The sequence below is a fragment of the Leptinotarsa decemlineata genome, unplaced genomic scaffold, assembly GCF_025532065.1.
Source record: "Leptinotarsa decemlineata unplaced genomic scaffold, Ldec_3_MD MMD2_tig00026328_RagTag_RagTag, whole genome shotgun sequence".
NCBI lineage: Eukaryota > Metazoa > Arthropoda > Insecta > Coleoptera > Chrysomelidae > Leptinotarsa > Leptinotarsa decemlineata.
The window spans coordinates 24,009,473-24,020,196 of NW_027412688.1; positions in this window are offsets into that span (position 1 = coordinate 24,009,473).

Here is a 10,724-nt window from a genome sequence, read left to right on the forward strand (position 1 = left end):
CTAAAAAAACTTTTATAAAATTGTATTTCAATTATTTTATAAGATTCTTTATGAAACTACTTTTCAAGAGTGTTAGAAAAATTTTATAGTAAACACATTGAGAACATTCCTGGGAGAAATACAGCTTTATAATTTGTTTCTCCGAAACGTTTTCACAACCTTCATGAAATATAAAATTGGTAGTTGGGTATTCTTTTTTCATCTCAAACAGATATTCTTTTTTCCTATTTGATTCTACTGAATTATCGTCGCGATTTTTCAATTCAGAAACCTTATTATCTTTCAAAAATCCTGGACTTGTTTGAGCCATTCACAAGAAATATTTTCACGTATTGCTTCATCTGCTTGTAACAGGCCTCGATCTTTGTGAAACCGGGTGTTTCATTCTTGAAGCTGGGTTTCGAATGCCGGAGCTCATCGGAGAGGGATGCTGGGTAAAATAATTTTCAACTGAGAATTATTTAATATATTTCCTTTGACAATATAGACGGATATGAAGGTGATCACTACAAGCTTGTGGCCCAGGAGTATACTTTTGGTTTACAGTGATAAGGAACGAATTTATGATGACAGATCTTACTTGTCATGGAGTATATAATAGCCAAGTCAAGCTGTCAGCTCGACTTGGCTATTATTACAGGATAATTTCTGTTGTAGACTTCCGGAGGCAGAGTGAGGGAGATTTCTGTTGTTGGCTGCCGGAAGCAGAATAAGGAAGATTGATGGTGGAAATGAAGAGACCTGGAAGGAGAATTCGGTCAAACTGACATGCCTTTTTGTTCATACTCGTTAAGAGGATCCTCACTATAGATAATGAATGGCCTTATTAGAATAGATTGTGCAAACCGGGCTATGTTACAAATATCCCCAAGACAGTGGGTATGTTATACCTTCAGATAATAATCAATAATATTTACTCGTGTTTTCTATTTTGGTTTCTAGAATCCACAAGTGTGTTGAGCTGAAAGGTTCAATTTTTTTTAATATAATTTTAGCCAACTTATAACAGTGTTAGAATCTTCTCAATAAAAAGTTTCAACAATTTTGATTTTATGATTCTCTCTGATAGCTTTAGCTAATCGACTGCCTAAGACTGCTGCTTGAAGCTCCAACCTTGGTAGTGATATGACTTTCGAATAACTTTGCCATCACAGAACTAACATATATCGACTGTTCATTACTCAAATTAGCAACTGATGCGAAAGTTTTCAAGTTTGCATCACAGAATATATGCAACTGAATATTTTTGGATAAGATACTAACTCTGTACCATGTAGGTATTTTGAAGAATCAAATTTTTCTCATCTCTTTCAACCATCTAGTCCACTCTCTATTCGTTATACAAGAGGAGATTTCTTCTATTACAGTTGATGACTTCGACAGCTCGGGTACAGATACTGACAACTTGCCGCCATATTTGCTTCTCGGAAATGACTGGAATACTAAAAATCCGAATCAAATCGAAAAAAAGTGTGATTTGTATGAATTTCTTCCAACACCAAAATTCAAGATACGCAGACACGCAAGAAGTCTCTCAATTATAGAGCGCAAAAAGTTGCAAAAAAATTATTCGGTTATTTTGCCATACTCTCATAGTTGTTTATGTTGCAATACATTTTAATTGTATCTAATAATAGAAATACCTACTAACGAGCGTATTACTGCAAAATTGTCAATTGCAGATACGATTTCTGCTATCTCCCAAAAAATGTTTTTCAGGTAGAAAGTTATCAACTGTATCCATATATAAGTGCTCGTAATCAACCCCTTGGAAGATATATACAGTAAACATGTTCAAAGCCATACTCCTCATCAGTATTTTCTGTGCCAGCGTTTTGGCTCAGAGACCCTTTTATCGAAACTTCAATGATATTGGTGAGTTCATTTTCAATTTATGTACAAGAAGTTGCATGAGCATGAGCAATGGCTCATCATAGAAGATTAATTGAGTTTTTTTTATGAAATAACTGTATCACTATGACAATTTTGTCATGATTGCTCATTATCTTTATTCCAGATATAAATGATCAGTATCGAGAATTGCTTTTCACTTGATATGACCTCTAATATCATTCACAAAAAGTGATGCGGTTGTTTCTTTGCATATCCTAGTGAAGCCACCAATAATATCGTGGACGTGGCTTACAGAACGAATAATAATTTGAGCAAACTTACTGAAAACAAAACGTCAGTGTCGGAAAGATCTGGAATATATATTTTGACTTGTGACTCTTGCCCAAAACTTTATATTGGCCAAACAGGGACAGACAGACAGACAGAATGTATTTAATCATGTTATGCATACAATAAATACATTTATGACAGGTCAAAAAGAGTGCAGAAGCACAGTGTACTGCTAGTTAGAATAAAATATTGGTGCTACAGAACATCACATAGAAACATATATATATATATATATATATATATATATATATATATATATATATATATATATATATATATATATATATAGAAAAGTAATATTAAGTGAGTTAATCTTTAACTGTAAGTACTATTCATATAATCTTGTGTTGAGTAAAAACAGTTTTTTAAAAGGAATGTTTTAACTCTCCTCTTGAATGATGGAGTACTGAGCTGAGTGAGGTCAACTGGTAAATGGTTGTACAACTTGAGGTCCAGTGAATTTCGTGTAGACATTTCTAGTTTATTCAGCGGTTGTCTCAGTTTATCTGCATTTCTAGTGGGTTAATTATGCTAGTCTGATTGGGTGGAGAATATACTTTTCTTTTTATGGATCTCTAACAAAGTGTTTAAAATAAATATACAAGGCAAAGGCAAAATTTTGTAAAAGATGAAGATAGGTTGACATGGTTCGTTGAATGAAGCTCCAGCTATTATTCTAAGTGCTTTTTTTGCATACGGAACATCCTTTGAGCATGAGAAGATTGTCACCATAAGAGAGTTCCATACATTAAATGGGAGTGAAATAGTGAGTAATACGCAGTTAGTAATGTATTGGTACTTATAAATCTTTTCAGCTGGCGAAGAAGGTAGAGCTGAGTTGAAAATTTTTTGCATAGAAAGTCAATATGATTTTTCCATTTAAGTGAGTCATCAATGATTATACCTTATAATTTTACGTGCTTCTGTGTGGTTACCCTATTATTTGAAGATATAACTATTTGTTGAGTTTTTCCCCTATTGAATTTCAAATTATTGGAAGAAAACGAGTTTACAGCCTTTTCTTCAATTTCATTGGTCTTGTCGAGTAGTTTACTCATGTCGGAGTTAGAATGAATCATTGTTGTATCATCTGCAAAACAGATGACTCTACTAGGTAGTAGGCTTTGAAAAATATCATTCACATATGTTACAAAAAGTACAGGTCCAAGGATTGACCCCTGAGGTATGCCATGGGAAACTACTTTCTCTACAGATAATTCCCCGTTTGTGCAGACGGCTTGTTTCCTTCTGGTTAAGTATGAATTAAATAAGTTTAAAGCTGTACTTCTTATTCCAAAAATTTTAAGTTTACTGATAAGGATATTGTGGTTGACACAGTCGAAGGCTTTACTCAAATCCCACAATGTTAGCGAGGTGAATTCACCACTCTCCACATGTTCAATAACTTTTTGTATTACATTTCCCACTGCGTCTATTGTAGATCTATTCTTGATGAAGCCAAATTGATGGTCATGAAGAAGATTGTATTTGTTTAAATAATTGGAGAGGCGCTCTTTAGTTACAATTTCTAGGATTTTTCCTAAAATGGGTAACATCGAGATAGGTCTATAGTTGTATGGTATATTGGGATCACCTTTTTTTAAGATAGGCACAATTTTACTTATTTTAAAGACATCGGAAAAGATACCTTCCGTGAAGGAGCGATTCATTAATTGTGTCAAAAGTTCAACAAGAAAGTCAATAGTTTCTTTGATGATTTGACTATTCAAATGAAATATGTCAAAGCTAGAGGTGTTCTTGAGTTTTCGAATCGCAAGTGTTACTTCTTCATGATCAACTGGTAGTAGAAAAAATGAATTAACTGGTTTTGGGAGGCTAGAAATATAATCGAGAGCGGAGATGTTGCAGGTAGGTAGGGATTTAGTGATATTCTCGGCAATATTCGAGAAAAATATGTTGAATTCATTGACACTGATGTTGTTGGAAATTGTTTTGTGCTCACTAGTAGAGTTTCTTTCGTAGTTCAATAAGTTCCAAGTATCTTTGTGTTTGTTGGTTGAATTTGAACAGAGTTAATTTCACTGAACATACAATTTCCCATTAATATCGTAAGTCTACTATCACTAAATTAAAAATATATAGCAGTGTATGCCCTTTTCAAATTTTTGTAGCAAATGGAATACAATCTAATGCCAATGCCCTCCCTACTTCATCATCATCATCATGTGGGCGAGGGATACAAGCAAGCAAGAAAGAAGTATTTTCTTGCATTTGCAAACCATCTTTCAGCAGAAGGTCATAAGTTAAATTACGACTCTGATCTGTGACATTTAGAAGAAGAAAGTTTGAAACCCAATCTTTTAGAATGTTCAGGTAATTTACTGAATGACTATATAGAATTACCTAGATAACTTTCTGTTACTGAATCTTTTTTCAAATGTGGAAACTAGTAATTAACTGATACATAGGCACTTTCTTTTGGCCTTCTACTTCTCCATCTTGATACAAAAAATGTGAGAATCTTATGTTGATGTTAATAAATTCATTCTCAAACTCAGGTACACATCTTCAACATTGGTAAAATTCGGATACTTCAAATTGTAAAATGGATATATAAAGCATAGAATATGTAAAATTTAGTTAGTAAAGACACGTCCGAAGAAGCCATTTTATGGCGAAACACGTGTTGCGATTTTGTAGGACTGTTAAGTGAAAATCTGACAATGAAGTAAGTGTTTCTTGAATAGACAGAAAAAATTGTTCTTGTTTCCATCCAAGTTTTTGAGGCTATTTATTTTCTTTTCATCAGAAACTGTAAAATCAAGCTTTCGTTTTCTTCCAAGTTTTTGAGGCTATTTATTTTCTTTTCATCAGAAACTGTAAAATCAAGCTCTTGTTTTCATCCAAGTTTTTGAGGTAATTTTTTTTCTTTTCATCAGAAACTGTAAAATTACTTACGTTACTTACATGACGTGAAATTGAAATGGAGCTAACAATACGTAACATGAAGTATTCTTACGTACTGAAATGAAATTGTAATTCTTCATGACAAGACTTATAGAATATCGCTAGTGTGATAACTTGTAACCCTTTCCGATGTGAAATATTTTGTCAAAAATTCTCGACCTACGGTACTCGTGAGGAAAATATAACGAACATTTCAGTCACAACTCAATTGATTCAGATTAACAATGTCAAGTTGGCACATAATGATCCATAGATTGGAGATCTGAAAAAAATACGTGCCATGTGTACAAAGTTGGGTCAATCTCATTTCTTACATCGACAGTTTTTGTCAAAACATAGGTGAATTGGTTGAAACACCAGGGTTTCTATGTATCTTTCTTCATGAAATGGTGCACTGACAGATGACATGACAGTATCGTTTTTTTTAGAAATGTGATTTAGATGATTTTCGTGTTATTTTACTACTCTGAGATTTTCGTGAGAAGGTGAACTGACAGATGACACAAAGATTGATCATTTTCAAATTGCTTGAAACTCCTGATGCTTTCATCGATTCGCTTTTATTTTGTCAAAAGGTCTGAACGCGATTGAAGGGAATAATTCAATTTTGTACACTAGTCGATAGATGGTACAAGAATCGAATGTAATATTGGTTGTATTTAGTACGAAAAATCAAGAACTCATCGCTCGATGCAGCGTTAAAGTACCCATATTTAATCCAGCCCACCAGCTTCCAACCACTTGAAGTTGATGGATGCTGTTCTTGAATAACTTTTTTATTCTTGGCCCGATTTTGACATTTTCTTCAACAAATGAAAGGGAAGTCGTCCCAGATTAATTCGCATCAAACATTTTACCTAATAAGGCCTAATTTATAGACATTTAACGAGGATAAATGAAGTTAGCTTTCTTATATCTAGGTTGAAGACACCTTGTGATGGAATCCAGTTTTTGTATGACACTCAAAATCATCTTTGACTCACTTCATTTCCTACACATTGTTTTTTCATTCATTTTGACATGAGCAGCAGAAAATAATGAACCAATTTTTCAATAACGGGTGTTGCCTTCTCTAGCTTCAATAGTAGCTTCCTTTCTCCGAAGCATTCCACGAATAACCGTTCCAATATAATCCTGGGGCATTTATTCTACTTCTATGACTGTAACACGAGGTTATTTATTATTCGTGGGTGGTCTTTCACGAGTTCTTGAAAGTCTACTTAGATATTCCCAGACATGCTCAATGAGATTGGTATCCAAGGAGCATGCTTATTCGTTGCATAAATGATGAATACGGAGAGAAAATCTAATGATTTATTCAATAAATCATAAACTTCAAACAAATCCTGTTAACAAAGGGAATGAAAAAATAATGAATGGATGATGAACCTACTGAATTTTTTTGAGTGGCATCCAAACGCTGTATTTCAACACAGGGTGTTGTTTTCTAACGTGTAAAAATCAGCTTTCAATAGGAAATATTTTCGATGTGAATCAATCTGAGGTAAACTTCCTTCCATTTGAAAACAACACCACAGGGTGTTGTTTTCCAATGTTTATAAATCCGCTTTTAATAGAAAATATATTCGATGTGAATCAATCTGAGGCAAACTTTCTTCCATTTGATGAAAACAATCAAAATGGGGCTGAAAATGAAAAAATTATTCGAAATTAGAATTTGTTAACACTTCAAGGTGGCCGTTTTTCATGCAGTGTTTTTTGCCTTCGTTTTCCTGCCCCAAGTAAAGTTTTTTTTTCGACAGGAATTCTCTGAATCCTCTTCAATTTTAGGTTGTGACAGGTGGACAGAAGATACCGACACTTGCCCAAACGTATCCTGTCGATTGGAGTTAACATGTGAGAACAGAAAACTCATGGCAGACAATTGTAAGCCGAATCGCTTCTATATGTGTTCCAATACTGTTTGTTTATGTAAAGAGGGTTATGCAAGATATGAAGGGAAATGTATAAAATATGAAGACTGTCCGCCTAAAAGCAGCTGAGTTCATCAAATCCATGGATTACAGCAAATGATTTCATGAAATAAAAGTGAAGCTGTCAGTTTACAGATGTGTTTCATTTTTTCTATCGAAATGCCAAACATACTTTCATTTTCTGATAGTGAAGACATTAAATATGTATGTTATTGAAAATTCTCTAACCTTTGAAATACATTGTTATAATTTCTCTATTTAATCCATGAATGCTACCAATATTTAGAGAAATCTGACTGATGAAATACAGTTGTATTAATACCAATTTTTCTATGTTAATGAAAATCTTCCTTTCAAGTTACAAAATCAAATCATGAATTGATACAAATAAAAGACAGAATTTGTTTCCTCATGTTCATAAAAGAAGACCAACCGCGGCAATGAAATTAATTACTGGTCTGACCCCTCTGGACCTGTACGTTTAGTAGGTTGCGTTAAAGGCCATGTTACGATTGCGCACGACTGGTGTAAACTTTGAAATAGAAATGGGTCAAAGTAGATGAACTAAGAGACTTCTGGCTCACTTGGAAGTGGGGGGAAACGTCATCGAAATCGATGCAGGATAGAACGAGTATCGTAGCGATTTAAGCGTGGACCCCCTTGCCCTTGGCCCCCCTTAGTACTCCACATCACCGCTCAGGCCTTCTTGGTACTCCACCTAACCCCTCGGCCCCCTTATCACGTTCCAGTCACGTGATTTTAATTAAAAAAAGTTTATAGTTAAGAGATTCGAACCTGGATTGTCCGCGCCGTAGACATTGTCCTTAGCCTCTACACCATCGTAAGATATTGAAGTTAACTGCGAATGTTGGGTATTTATAGCGTTAGTTTTGTCGGGACCGAAATTGACTCATTCATTATACTTGACAGCATTTTTTTCTTTGATTTCCATAGAATGTAATCGTCATTATCATGTTGAAGATAGGAAAATATACTTAGATTAGGAAAATAATTATTATTTCATGTAAAGATGTGTATGTGTGTGTAAGAGCGAGAGGCGCGTGTGACGTAATCGATGCAAAGAGAGGGAGATCGAGGTTTTACTGGTTGCTAGTGCAAGCAGCTGTTGCCAGTTGTACAATAAATCAATGTTTATGGAGTAATGTAGCGTTGCCGGTTTGAAAATTAAGTTATAGAACACAGAGTCATCTATGAGTCACTAGCTGAACTATCTATTGGTTGAAGAAGGACACTGTAAACACTAGACTCATAAGACTATACTTAGATTAGGGAAATAATTAATATTTCATGTAAAGATGTGTATGTGTGTGTAAGAGCGAGAGGCGCGTGTGATGTAATCGATGCACAAATTTACGTGGCTTTGCGTATATTGAGAGATTCATTTGAATAATTTATCGTACAGAATTGTTTCATGTCCTGTTATCAGTAACCGCACAAAAATAAGCGCTCGATTCATCGATACAAAAGTATATGGAAACAACAAAAGTTATAGAACACACAGAGTTATCTATCAGTCACTAGCTGAACTATCTATTGGTTGAAGAAGGACACTGTAAACACTAGACTCATAAGACTGCATCTGTCAAATGTTAATACATGCCAGCATGGCAGGTTCGGCGTTGCCAGTTGTACAATAAATCATTGTTTATGGGGCAATGTAGCGTTGCCGATTTTGGAATTAATCGTGAACTATTCGACGAAAATTGGAAGCGCGAAAATGATATATAATTAATAATGAATCAGATTTAAGAACAAATATGACACCTTAACCGGCGATCCGTCATTGTATACGGGGTGTCTCAAAATACATCATTGAAAACAAACATGACGTCTAAGTGTACAGGGTACGTCAAAATATATTTAAGAAAAAACATGTCGGTTCAACAGAAGTCTAGCATTCCAACATGTCGGAAGTCTCGTATCTTTGTTAACCAAGTTAGCATCATCAGGAGAAAGAGTAGATCCAAAAGTGTCGAGAGGTTGAGCGTTGTGGACTCAACGTTAGGGCAATGGGGGAGCCAAGTATTCGACAATGACATTTCGAAATACGTGGTTTTCCGTGCGTTTTCGATCGTTTTTCGTGCGTTTACGATCGTTTTTCGTGCGTTTTCGTGCGTTTTCGATCGTTTTTCGTGCGCTTTCGACCGTTTTCCGTGCGTGTATTCGTTATCGTTTCATCGTTATTGTCGTAACGGTTTTTTGTGTTTCAATATGAAAGTCATTTATCATTTAACGCGTTTCGCTAACCAAGTTCATCAGGAAATGACTAACGTTCATGCTTTGTCATATGAAGATTCATTTTGCGAATTTTCAGACTCTTGAACGGAACCTTGTGGAACACCCAACTTAACTTCTGTTACAGAGTAGTGTCGGTCAGCCAATCAGAATGGAGAAATCAAATATCGCTCGATTGATTGTGCTAGATGAAATTGAACTGGAGAATGAGGGTCGAATAATAATAATAATAATAGTGATAAAACATTGAAAGCTTGAAAGTGACGTAGTCAGCGTGATAGGTGGTGGCGTGTGTGATAATGAATGAGTTATTACAAAGAATAATAGCGCAACTGTCAGAAGGGCACTGAGTTGTATATTCACTAATAATGATCGGATCGTCGCGTACAGCACGTCAAATGAAAGGATAAGAAATGGAGAATTCATTGACAGAGAAAAAACAAATATGGCGTAATGAATATAATATCCAACGCCTAATGTGAAATAACACAGGAAGAATTGCAAATTCAACAAAAATCTCTGAAAAAACTTGTAATTAAAAAATGTTGGGTTATGAACAACTATAAGTTTATTCCAATTGCAGAAGCTTGATCCAAACGCAGAATTTATTGACAAAGAAAATGAAAAAATCATTGTATACTGAAGCATATGGTATTTTTGGATTCCTTAGGGTGAGAAGGTTTCGAATCCATCAAAAAACGACCACTTCCGGTTTTCACTTCCGGTCCTCCGATTTCGATGATTTCGATATCAATGCATTCGTTTAGATGCCAAAAAACATAATTAATCATTTTACGAAGTCAAAAGGACCGTATAACCTAGTTTCATTAAACTAGCAGCAACAGACCGATGTGGGTACTCATTTCAAATGATTTCATTCGTAGATTATGAAAAGTATAATATCGAGCGCCTAATGTGAAATAGCATAGAAAGAATTGCACATTTAAATAAAATCATTGAACATATTTGAAATTGAAAGTTGTTGGGTTATGAACAACTACGAGTGTAATGTAATTGCAAAAGTTTTATTCAAAACACATAATTTGTTGATAAAAAAATTGAAAAATCATCGTATACTGAAACATATGGTATTTTTGGATTCCATAGGGTGAGAAGGTTTCGAATCCGTCAAAAACAGGTCACTTCCGGTTTTTACTTCCGGTCGTCCGATTCCGATGATTTTGACATCAATGGATTCGTTTAGATGTCAAAAAACATAGTTAATCATTTTACGAAGCCAAAAGGACCTCATAACCTATTTTCGCTATACAAGTCGCAACAGGTCGGTGTGGGTACTCATTTCAAATGATTTAATTTGTAGACTATAAAAAATATAATATCGAGCGCCTAATGTGAAACAGCATAGGAAGAATTGCAAAGAGAATCATTGAGAAAACTTCGGATCGTCACGTACATCATGTC